The sequence below is a fragment of the Dipodomys merriami genome, unplaced genomic scaffold (assembly GCF_024711535.1).
Source record: "Dipodomys merriami isolate MVZ:Mamm:240054 unplaced genomic scaffold, mDipMer1.0.p SCAF_23, whole genome shotgun sequence".
In the NCBI taxonomy this organism is placed as follows: domain Eukaryota; kingdom Metazoa; phylum Chordata; class Mammalia; order Rodentia; family Heteromyidae; genus Dipodomys; species Dipodomys merriami.
The window spans coordinates 5,342,504-5,355,008 of record NW_027203715.1 but is presented as its reverse complement, the minus strand read 5'-3'; the positions used below and the strand labels follow the sequence as shown (position 1 = coordinate 5,355,008).

The 12,505-nt window shown below is 37.3% G+C and overlaps 1 non-coding gene across 1 annotated transcript; it reads left to right on the top strand.

The window, feature by feature from the left end:
* Positions 1-11,774: 11,774 nt before the first annotated feature.
* LOC138835165 (U6 spliceosomal RNA) lies at positions 11,775-11,881 on the top strand. The gene has a single exon (XR_011374482.1). It is a non-coding gene; the product is annotated as a U6 spliceosomal RNA (small nuclear RNA).
* Positions 11,882-12,505: the final 624 nt, after the last annotated feature.

The following is a 12,505-nucleotide window of genomic DNA, read 5'->3' as shown; positions in this document are numbered from 1 at the left end:
AAACAATAAAGAAAAAAATGAACCTCATTTTGAACGTGGTCTTTTATATTGTGGTGCTTTGTAATTGTGGATTATGTGACTATCTCATGAGTCTGGGCTTGAATCACTAGGGAGGGCTACTGGAAGAAAATTTCAAAATCTAGAGCAGCTAACAAAGCTGTGCAGTTGTTTGTGGGTTTCACTACAGTAGCAGCAGGGCATATGATGTACAAAGGAAATGATTCCAGTGCTTTACAGGCCACAATGTGGTGAAAAGCATACTTTTATCTTCTTAGATGTAATCAGAAGAACACATTTTAGAAGATTACTAAATGATCAGCCCTTTAAATAGCATTGCCATCTTTTAGGCACTACAGATACTTCAAGTCCTTCATTTCCCCACAAACATTGCTGCCATTCACAATTATTGTTAAGGTGAATATCCAGTTCTTTTTGGCATTTCAAATGGTTTAGGAGCAATATAAACAATAATACAAGTTGTTGAGAAAAGTTAATTTAGAATCAGTAAACAAATCACATCCAACACTATAGCATAACCTTTAGGAAAAATGAATTAAGGAATATGGCATATCCTTGGTAATTTAATATTAGACATTAGGGAAAAATGCCAGAAACAGACTCTGCAAGAAGGAAAGAGAATTCTTTGATATGATATATTAAAGATTAACTAGGGAAAAGTAATTTTACCTACAGTTTCTATTATATGATAACATACTTTTTTCTACTGATCAGAGAGACTCAAAAAGATTTTTAATTAGGATATGAAAAATGCATCATCATGAATGAATGAAATCACGGAGTAGATGCCTCATTATTCTCATTATTTTGAATGATCTTGTGTATTTGTTTGTGTGGAAGTATGGATGTATTTTATGTCTGGGGAGGAAACTTTGATTATTAGATCATTGTTTGATATCCAATGTCAGGAACCTAACATGAGTCAAAGTGGTAAATGTGTGTGTGTGTGTGTGTGTGTGTGTGTGTGTGTGTGTGTGTGTGTGTGTGTGTGTGTCGGTCATGGGCATTGAACTCTGGGCATGGGCGCCACGGTACCACTTCCAGAAGCTATTATTCTTATCACAAAAGGACTTCACATTGACAGGTATAATTACAAGAAGTAAAACGATAAATATTCACAGTGGCACAAAAATCCCTTAGGTGCCTGTCAAGACAGCACGTTTTTCCAGACAATGCATGTGGTGTGAGCGATTTGCAAACAAAGCGACCATAGAAGATGTTGGATCCTAAACAAAATTGACAATTGCATAAACCCAGTCCTCTATGACAGATTTAGCAAGGCCTATCTTGGAGATTCTTGTTAGGGACTTGATGAAAAATTTATAGTTTAGTTGTTATTACAGAACTCTTTTACACCTGTCCCTCAGCCATTAACTATATTTAACATAGTTTCTTTTGCTGTAACATATATTTTTGGCTCAGGAAACTCTTTTCTGTTTGTGAAAACTTGGTTGTTCACGACATAGACATAGGTTTTTTAAACCATTTGAAATTGCTGTTCGCATAGAATTCTATGAGATGAGCTACTCTTTGTCATTTCATAGGAATAAACTTACTTTGATTCAAACCTGGACAGCAGCTAAGCTTGTTCTCCCTCCTAGAAATCCATCTGTATAGACTTCTTTACATGTAAAGAGATCCTCATTTACTTGCAAAAGTCTGTCAGTGAGTCAAACCTAATTCACCCAATGAGGTGCATTCCTATCCCAGGCTTCCTTTACATTAAAAATATAAACAATTTTTTACATTTTGTTGAACATTAAAAATGTTCAACAATGTGCATACTTTTTAATGTGAAGTGTGATTCCTATTTTCCATAATGTGAATCAAACAGAGAAATCAGTTTAAGATGTGAAAGAGCCTTTCAAACAGTCTTTGAGCTTGAAAATTTTCCTGGGTATGAATTTTTGGAGAAATATCCCTTTTCAAAGATAAAGGACTCATTTTTTTTACATTGTGCTGGTACTGGGGTTTGAAATCCTGGCCTTGCACTCTACCTGTGTAATGTCTGCTCCTGGATGGAGAGCAGACTCTATCCTCCTTGTAGTAAATCTCCACCCAATAACTGTGTTACCTAGGCAACTGGCACACCTGGAAGATGTCACATCTGCATCTGCTGAGGTAACATCTGAATTTGATGTGGCCACACCTATCTTCACCCATCCCCTAGACAAGGCCTAGCCCATGCCCATACGTGCTCTTTCCCAGGTCTTTCCCAAGTCTTTCCCATGCCTTTCCCAGCCGCGTGGAAGACCAACATGGCCTGGTGCCAGCGGGATTGATGAATAAACCTACTCCTTACCTTAATACCTCTTGTGTGGTGTCGTTCTTACTCAGCAACCTCTTTTAAAAACCTAACATAAATGTGCCATTTGAATCTGGGAAAGGCTTAAAGTTAGGATAGGAGGTGGGATTCCTCTCCTTTTTTTTTTCTTTCTTTTGTTTGTTTTCCCATTTTTTGCTCTGAGGAATACCACAATTCTGAAGGCCTTTTGGGAACCAGTCTGTCTGCTGTGGACAAAGTGAATCAATTCCTTGCTGGCCTCTGCATCTACCTCCATGCTTGAACATTTTGGTGAGTGAACTACTCTATAAGGGTTCTCTGTCGCTCAGTCTCTCTCCAGATGTGGTTCCACACCGAAGAACCTGCTAGGCCTTTAACTGAAAGCCCAGTCACGTCTGGAGCCGAGGGCACTTGACTCTGGTTGCTTGGCCACTCCCCCCTAGAGGGCTCAGTGGTAAGTTGTGGGGCCACTTCCATCCGATAAGCCCACCTTCACTCACTAGTTATTTTTCTCTCCTATACCCTTAATGGGGAGCTGTGTGTAACTCCAGTGCCATGAAACCCCTCTGAAATGCCTCCTGCACTCCCTGGATAGCCAGAGCACCTAATTTTTTAGTCTCTTTTCAGATTTAGACAATTTTTGCCTCTGCAATGGTAAACGGTCAGAAGTCTGTTCACTTTCAGGATCTCTTTGCTCTCTGCTAATCATGTCCAACTTTGTGTATCTCTCTCTTTCTTTTCTACAACTTTTTGGATTGTGCTCTGAAGAGTGTAATAAGAGTTGGGTCCTGAGGACCTCCTCTAGTTTCCCTATCAAAGACTAGCCAATCTAGGCTTCATCTCTTTGTTCAGGCTTTCTTTGCATTTTTTCAGAAATTCACCATCGTGAGTTTGCCATCTTGGCCACATGGTGCGTTCAGGGTTTGGTCCTAACTGACCCATATCTTTCCACTAAGTTTACTACTCCTCCATCCATGTATTTTATTGTACCTTGCTAACAAGTTGCTCTTTTCTCAGACCCTGGTAACGGAGGCCCAAGTATCTGATGTGCTTTGTTAGCAAAGATGTCTAAATATTAATGTAAAAAAATTTAGATTTTGAGTTTTGCCTTTTGGGTTTTGTGTTATGTATTCTAGTACTGACTACGTGATTCTAAAATATTGGGCATATCTGTGCTAAGATTCTCACATCTAACGAGTTTTGTCTTTGCAAGATATTACTTGGTCAATTCTTGGTAAGGACCAGGTAAACTCTACTTATTCTATTTGATCGCCATGTTATTTAATTGGAAATAATAAAGAGTTTTTGTGACAAAGATTGCAATTCAAACCAACCGGGGCTGAAAAAATCCCTAAGACTCCATCAACCAACTAACCTGCAAAGAGCCAGGCTGGAAGTATGGCTGAAGACTCTTGATTCTAACCAGCCAAACACTGGAAGTGGTACTGTAACTCAAAATGGTAGAGCACTAGCCTTGAGAAGAAGTGCTCAGGCACAGTGCCCAGGCCTTGAGTGAAAATCTCCATGCATACTCACTGAGACAAGTCATCCCAGAAACGACCACCTAGACTCAGCCAGTCTGGGGAACAAGGGACCATGGAGAGGAGTAAGAGGAGATGATGTCATATCAGCCATTTTGTGCCTCCCCTTTCAAAATTAACCAGAGGCAGGAGGTCAATATAAGTAAGAAGCTTGCCATCTAATGTTCATAATTGTCTACCTTTTAACTGGATGGGAATTCACATTCTTGCCTTTGTTACCTGAATTATTCTCTACCTAGTCACCAGATAGGGACATTTCTACCAACATTTTTAAGCCCCAAGTCCTTCCACTTGCCATTTATTTGCTCTCTAATAATTTTTTACAGCCCATCAATGCCTCATGAGACTTTCTCTAGACTTCATCCAAGAGACTTGCCTCCGCCAGACTTTATTAAAGGACTCACACTCACCAAGGGACAGGTGCAGCTCACTGCCTTCTCTGGGATGGGAACAAATTCCAGCCTTTTACCCCTAGTTTTGACACACCTTGTCAGCAGGAAGTAGCCAGAGAGGATCCGCACCCTATTTCATGATTATTAAAAGGCTGGAATATAAGGTCTGCTTCTGGATAGCGAGCAGATTCCACCCTCCTCCAAGCAAAGTCTCCTCCCAGTACCTGTGTTACCTTGGCAACTGGCACTCCTGGAAGATATCACATCTGCATCTGCTGAGGTCATATCTGAATTTGATGTGGCCACACCTTTCTCCCTCCATACCATAGGTAAGGCCTAGCCCAGCTCTAGTACCTCAATTTCTCAGGTCTTTTCCAGATCTTTCCCAGGACTTTCCCAGCATCATGGAGGGCCAACATGGCCTGGTGCCAGCGGGAATGATGAATAAACTTACCCCTTTCCTGAATACCTCGTGTTTATGTGGTTCTTACTCGACTACTCTTTAAAAACCTAACAATCTGGGCTTTAATTCCCAATGCTTACTCTATACCTCCTGAACCACACTTTCACTTCTTCCTTTTACCACAAGTGGAGAAAAGAATCTCTTAGGTTTATCTACTTGGAATAGCTTTGAATTACACTTGTCAAATTTGAACCCACCTAGTATGGAGCTGTAAGCCACTGGTGCTCTGCTAGAACTCACTTCTTAATAATAAATATTCTCAAAAAGAGGAGAATACATATTTGTTCAATTACGTATGTATTGCCAGATCAACCAAATCACTTGCTACTGGATGAGAAAAAGAGAGAAGATAGAAATGAATATGGAGGAGAGAGACATAAAGAAAGAAGAAGGGAAGGGAGGGTAAGTGATGGGAGGGGAGGGGAAGGAAGGATAGAAGAGGAGGGGGGAGCTGAGTAGAATTGTCTATTCCTCACTAAGGTATTGTTGAACAATCAGCGCCTTTGCATTTATGTAACCAAAGCTTTCTATTTTTGGTAGTAGTAAGCTGAGACATAAAATACAAATTTACATGTAAAACCTGTTAGTGTGCTCACTCCTGCACAAAGGAAGCCACAGTTAGGTTACTGTTAGAGACAAGGCAAGAGTAAGCAGTTTAAGTGATTCTGAGAAACAATAATTGATATGCCAGGAATGCTCCCTTGCCCAAGTATTACTCTTGTTCCCTGATCCAGTCTTCCTTTCTACAAGGATAGCAGAAACAGGGAGGCTGGAAAGGGATGGGAAGGGGAAACAAAGAAGGAGGCTACAATGCTTGATAAGAAATATACTCATTATTTTGCCCATGTAATTGTAACTCCTCTGTACAATATTTTCACAATAAAAAATAAATTAAAATTTAAAAAAGAATAGTAGAAACAGAAGAGGAAGGAGATATCTGAGCAATGATCATCTTTCTGTTTACCCTCATCTGTTTACCCTCATCCCCTCAAACAATAAAGCCAAAGGAGACTTAACCTGAACTAGTAGGGGAAATGGGGGGGGGGGGAGTTCATTCTAACTTATTGAAATAAAACTTTTTTCAATTATTAATAAAAAGTAACTTGAAATTTATTGAAAATTTAGAAGACTACAGCACTCACTATATAGTGGATTCTGCACAAATAAAACTGACTCCTGTTTCTATCATCAGAAATTGAAAATCGTCCCTAAACATCCAATACTAGGTAAATTGTCCTCGATATTCACTTAAAATGTGTGAATATAATGCAGTAAAAATAACTTTAAATTTAGACTGTTGAAGTGATAAGTGATGGACATTCATGATGGATAGCATAATGTTGAGAGCATGGAAATTATTTTCCTTCCATCTTTAGGACAGAAGGTGAATAGTAAAGGAGAACTATCTCAGCCATTCACAGATTGGAAATGTGGAGAAATAGCCTCATTTATGTAGGTCAAACATGGAAGTGAGGATTTGGCAAGCCCAAAGCCAAATGCCAAAGGAAGAGATATTTTACAAAATACCATGAAGTTGAAATAAGTCTTAAATAAGGAGCTGGGCTTAAAGGGAGTAGGACAGAAGAATGGAGGGGGAAATGTTGGACTAATATAGTCAGATCACTCAATGTACATATGTGAGAATATAAGTAGGAAACTTGAAGGGATAAGTGGGGTTGGGGAAAGGGAAGGAAGAAAAGTGGAAAGATTAACAATGATCCAGATGTGTTGTACAATGAAATGTACATACACTCTATTCCACACTGACATGATGGACTGAAACCCCTTTGCACAACTAGCTAAAGATTTAAATTTTTTTAAATTTAAAAAAAAATTTTTTTTGGGTCCGGTCGTGGGGCTTGAACTCTGGGCCTGGGCGCTGTCCCTCAGCTCTTCAGCTCAAGGCTAGCACTCTACCACTTGAGCCACAGCGCCACTTACGGCTTTTTTCTTTTTGCTTATGTGGTTCTGAGGAATCGAACCCAGGGCCTCAGCCATGCAAGGCAAGCGCTCTACCACTGAGCCACCTTCCCAGCCCCTAGCTAAAGATTAAAAAAAAATTGGTTTTAATATTAAGAGACCAGAAGCATAAAGCTTTAGAGATAAATAACAGGATAGCATTGACATATTGTTGAGGCTTATGCTCTTTTCAATATACAAAATTTAATAAGTGTCAAGTCTGCTGCAAATGTAAATTTTACTTTGCCAATTTTTTTGCAAATTGCTTCAACTATAGAGAACCAAATTCCAATAGCCCTTCACTTCAAATAAAAAAAAATCTTATAGACCTTTATTTGTTTCTAAATATCTTAAGGCAATGCACTGGAACTAATTTCATTCCACATTTAAATTTAAATTTTAAACACTAAAGTCATTTAAAATCCTCTCACTCGGGCACAGGTATGGATAGTTAACTGATATGGGAAGAATCAGAATTATTCAGAAGGTAGTAAATGGATGCTTACCTAATTTTCTCTCTGCTGGATCATAGAATACAGACTATCCTAATTGGAAAAATTTAGCCTTCCCAGGTTTTCTGCATATAAACACTCCATCAACATTTTTTTATTAAAGGATTATTCAAGATTAGCTATATGTTGATTGATAATGACTGAGCATGACAGAAAGTTGAGGGAAAACCATTTACTCTTCAGTGAGGTTCTGGCTTGTGTTTCACAAAGTGTTATGAAACCTCTCCATGAAACATCTAGCAGCTGTATTTCTAAAAAGTACTTGCATGCTGACACTTTCTGATAATGTCTCAATCCAAGTACTTCTCCTTGGAGTTCAGTACTATTCAATGATGCGGTGTTAGCTTTTTGTTACATTTTGCAGACCAGTCTTGGTGATGAAATTTGGGCTCCCAATTCCATCCACAAAATGCAGACAAAAATTATCTGTTGACAGTGCATATACTTTTATTTTTTATTAAAAACATAGAATGTAGTACAAATTTTCATAGCAATTACACTGCACTAGGTTGTGGGCAGATTCTAATGTAAATAATATACTGTGTTCATGTAGAGTAGTTGAGTATCCGATGTTTTAATATGCCTGTGGTACTAAAACCAATACCTTACTGATATTGAGTGACAAATACAACTTCCTATAAGTACAAAAGTTTTCCTTGTATCTTTTATATATATATATATATATATATATATATATATATATATATATATATATATATATATATAGTAAAGATACTGTACAGAGGGGTTACAGTTACATAAGTAAGGTAAATGAGTACATTTTTTTCTTTATTATTGGTCATGAACTCTTGGGCTGAGCACTCTCCCTCAGCAATTCAGCTCAAGGCTATCACTCTACCACTTGAGCTACAGTGCCACTTCCGGTTTTCTGGAAAAAGAGTTTCACAGACTTTCCTTCCCTGGCTGGCTTTGAACCACAATACTCAGACCTCAGCCTCCTGAGTAGCTAGGATTACAGGCATGAGCCACCGGCACCTGGCATGAGTCCATTTCTTATTGAGCATTTTTACCCCATCCTTTTTTTTCCCCTACCATCCCTACTCTTCACACCTCCTCAACTCATCCCTCCACCCACTCTCTGATAAAGTGTCTCATTATTACATTATTATTATCTCATTATTACAATGGGTCAACCTGAATCCTATCTTTGTATATTAAATGAAGAAATGCTGGCTTGATTTATGCTGATTCTACTTGTGTAGACAAAAGTAAAATCACTCACCAAGTCCAAGAGCTTATAAATGAAATGGACACCTTTTTTGTCAGTTGGTTTAGTTGTGTTCTACACATTTATTGACAGGTTACAAATTATTCTCAAACTTTAATATATTAAAAATAATCTCTTCTTTTCTTACTTTCTTGGCCAGAAAATCAGCAAGACCTCAGTCAGCATTTCTCTCATAGGACTTTTCACATGGGTTGGTTACCTGTTGACCTGAGGTCCAGTTTTATGAGGACTCACTAATCTGCTTAGGAATTGATGCTGGCTGTTGGAAAAGAGCTCAAAGAAGGTTGCCATTTAAAAGCTTATAATTTTATTCTTTACCATGATATTCTCCTGTTACTTTGGTTGTTGAGAGTGTGTATAAGAGCAAGTATTCCGTGGGGATCAGGGAGACACCATATGATCTTTACATACTGACATTTCCGAGTAACTTGCTATCATGTGTACTGCATTTTGCAAGTCAAATACGTCTAAACCTACCAGTTTTATGAGATAAGAGGAGTGGTAAAAGAACTCTTAGAGACAAATACATCTTGAACATATTTTGTTCCAAGCATTCCAACTAAGGCATTTTCAGCAAGTAATGAAACTTGTGTTTGCTGTAATTATGTGTCTTTCTCCCTGTGTGCATGTATACATGTGTATATGTATATGTGAATTTGTGTGTATAGTAACATATATGTGTACAATATAAGGGCATATAAACACAGATATGCATATATAAATAAATATACATATACAAATATGTGTATATATATATATATATATATATATATATCTTTGTTCAGTGATTTAATGTATAGTTCCCAGAACATTGTCATTCTCACAAAGTGTTCATGATAAACTGCTCCGAGGACCTTGCTCTATTGTAATCACTTCCATCATTACTTTCTTTTTCATCCCTGTGAACAACTTCGGTCTAGTTTCCATAGGAGAGCTTTATTTTCATTACATGTAGTTACAAACTGATAATCAAAGACAAAGGTTGTTTGTGAAAGAAAAAGAACTTTTAGGTCACAAGTTAAAATATCTTTTTTTTTGGGGGGTCTAGTCTTGGTGCCTGAACTCTGGGCCTGGGAACTGTCCCTCAGCTCTTCAGCTCAAGGCTAGTGCTCTACCACTTGAGCCACAGCACCACTTCTGGCTTTTTTTCTTTTTGCTTATGTGCTTCTGAGGAATCGAACCCAGGGCCTCAGGCAAGCAAGGCAAGCACTCTACCACTGAGCCACCATCCCAGCCCAAGTTAAAATATCATATCCATCCAAATGATTCCTATGAGATAAAATTTGTAATAGTAGTCAACGTGAAAAGGAATTCCTAGACCTGTTGTTTTGCCATTTACAATGTCAAAGAATAATATCACGTCACTCATAATTCTTAAAGAATGCAAGGGAAAATGTTAGTCACCATCATGTTCCCACAAAGCCAGTGGATTCTCAAGGATAATAGTAGACCAGCAGAAATTCTATGTAGCAGACATGTAGCATGAAAGAGAAAGAGAGGAAATGAGAGAGCGTGAAAGAGAGAGAAATCTCATAATACTGAAAGGGCATAACAGGTAAAAAAGAGCTGTATGAGAATATTCATACTGTTATCTTTAGAATCTACATGTATATTTGAAGGTATTTGATGTATGATAATCCATCAACCCAAAATATAAAATGATATTAATAAAAAATAAAAATGACTCAGAAGTAATTAAAAATGCTAAAACAATTTTCACCTTAGCAAACTCTCAGAGATATTTCATTACTTTGAAAAGAATAAAGTGGCTGGGGTTAGTATAAATTTAGAAGTATTGTTATACTATACAAAAATATGAAAAGATATTCATATATTTCATTATATAACCCAAAGCAGAAAGCAAATGTTGTTTAGATGAATTTTTATAACCCAGTCTATCAGGAGCTGGGATGGTGGCTGTTGTAGAGTGCCTGCCTTGCATGCATGAGGCCCTGGGTTTGATTCCTCAGCATCACATAAGTAGAAAAGGATGGAAGTGGTTCTGTGGTTCAAGTGGTAGCACTAGACTTGAGCTGAGGTACAGCAATCAGGCCCCAGAGTTCAACCCCATGGCCAACAAAATCAAAGTAAAAAACAAAACAAAACACAGTCTCTCACTTTTGTGACCTCAACTTTGTAATATCACTGCTTCAGCCTAGGGCTAAGATTTTAAGTGTGGACATTTATCATCCCTCCTGATTCTGACTGTACTTGATAATTTTTTAATCAATATTTTGTTCTTAATTTTGCTTTTTGTAAATTCACATGCAACTATAAAAAATGGTTTGGCCATCCCAGTAATCTTCTCAAAGTACCTCCTGATGATGAATAACAAAAAGTTTTATTATATTACAAGGGAAACAATACTACAAATAAAGAAACACAATAATAAATATTAATGATTAATAAAATAAAATATCAAAGAATTACCTGTGTTTTCAGTATTTGAAGTGTACTTACATATTTGATTTTACTATTCTTGCATTCCTGTACATTTAACACTGAATAAGATTATGATGTTCAACAAGAGTTTTATAGGCTATGTGTAGTCTTTAAAGTTACCCACTAAGATTGCTTTTTATGACTCATCTCATCATTTGTATATGGCTTATATCATCATTTGTTCCTCACTAATATATAAAGTAAGGAAGCCCTAAAGTTTTAAGAGAAACTGTGCAGTTAACAGAGTCTCAACTCTTCACTCTGCTTCTTTACACTAAGACTTTGCAACATCTCATTAGTAATGTTTCTATAAACTCTGAAATGTACTATTTAGTAGCATATGTCTGCTACCATAAATCTTAAATATTTATAGAAAAGTTGTATGACCTGACAAACAGTCCTAATTTTGGCCTATATAAGCAAATTTCCAAAATTAAATATATTTAAAACATTAAAACTTTTAACAAACCTTAACACTTGTCGCAGTGTTCATTATGACAGGTGCCTTGTACAGAATAATTGAATTCATCCTCCTACACATTTCTTTTTTTATTTTTATTTTTTTGTGAACATACTGTACAGAGGGGTTACAATTTCAAGGGCAAGATAATGAGTTCATTTCTTATCAAGCATTGCAGCCTCCTACTTTGTTTAGCCTTCACATCCCTTCCTAGCCTTCCTCTGCCCCCCACACAATTCCCTCCCACCCCCCCCCCCCCGATCCTACACATCTCTTGAACAACAATATCTGGGATTATTTTGTTTTTGACATGTCAATCTTGACTATTCTTAAATGTGTGCTTATGTAAGAGGTACATGGTTCTAAAATTTCACGAGAATTCTTCAAAACTTACTTTTCTTTGAATTGTCTAGTTTAAGAAAATCAATTACACTTTATATATAAAAAATGCTCTGTGCTCAATTCAGCAGCACATACACTAAAATTGGAACAATACGGAGAAGATTAACATGGCCCCTGGGCAAGGTTGACATGCAAATTCTTGAATCATTCCATATTTTTACAACTGAAGATGCTGGAGAGGATGTGGCCACAAAGGAACCTTTCTTGATTCTTGGTGGGAGTGTTAACTTGTTCAACCATTTTGGAAAGCAGTATGGAGACTCATCAAAAGACTCCATATAAATCTCCCCTATGACCCAGCAATCACACTTTTGGGGATTTACCCAAATCATCACAAAGAAGACCATACTAAAACTACCAGAACAACTATGTTTACTGCAGCATTATTTACAATAGCTAAGATATGGAGCCCACCTGGATGGCCCACAGAAGATGAATGGATCATGAAAATGTGGTATATATACACAATGAAATTCTATGCCTCCATCAAAAAGAATGACATCGCCCAATTTGTTAAAAATTGTAAAGCCTTGGAAAAAAATTTATTAAGTGAAGTAAGCCAAGTCCAAAGAAACATAGGTCCCATGGTTTCCCTTATTTTCAACAGCTAATATATGTATGGGGTAAGAATAGATCATAAGCTATGTGCATATCAGATAAGATGATATTACAAGAAATGAACCAGACAAGTGTTTTTTTTTGTTTCTTGCTATTGTTTCTAAGATACTTATAATGTGTGATGTGATTATTTTTGTTCCTTTATATGTTCCTCCCTTACGTTCT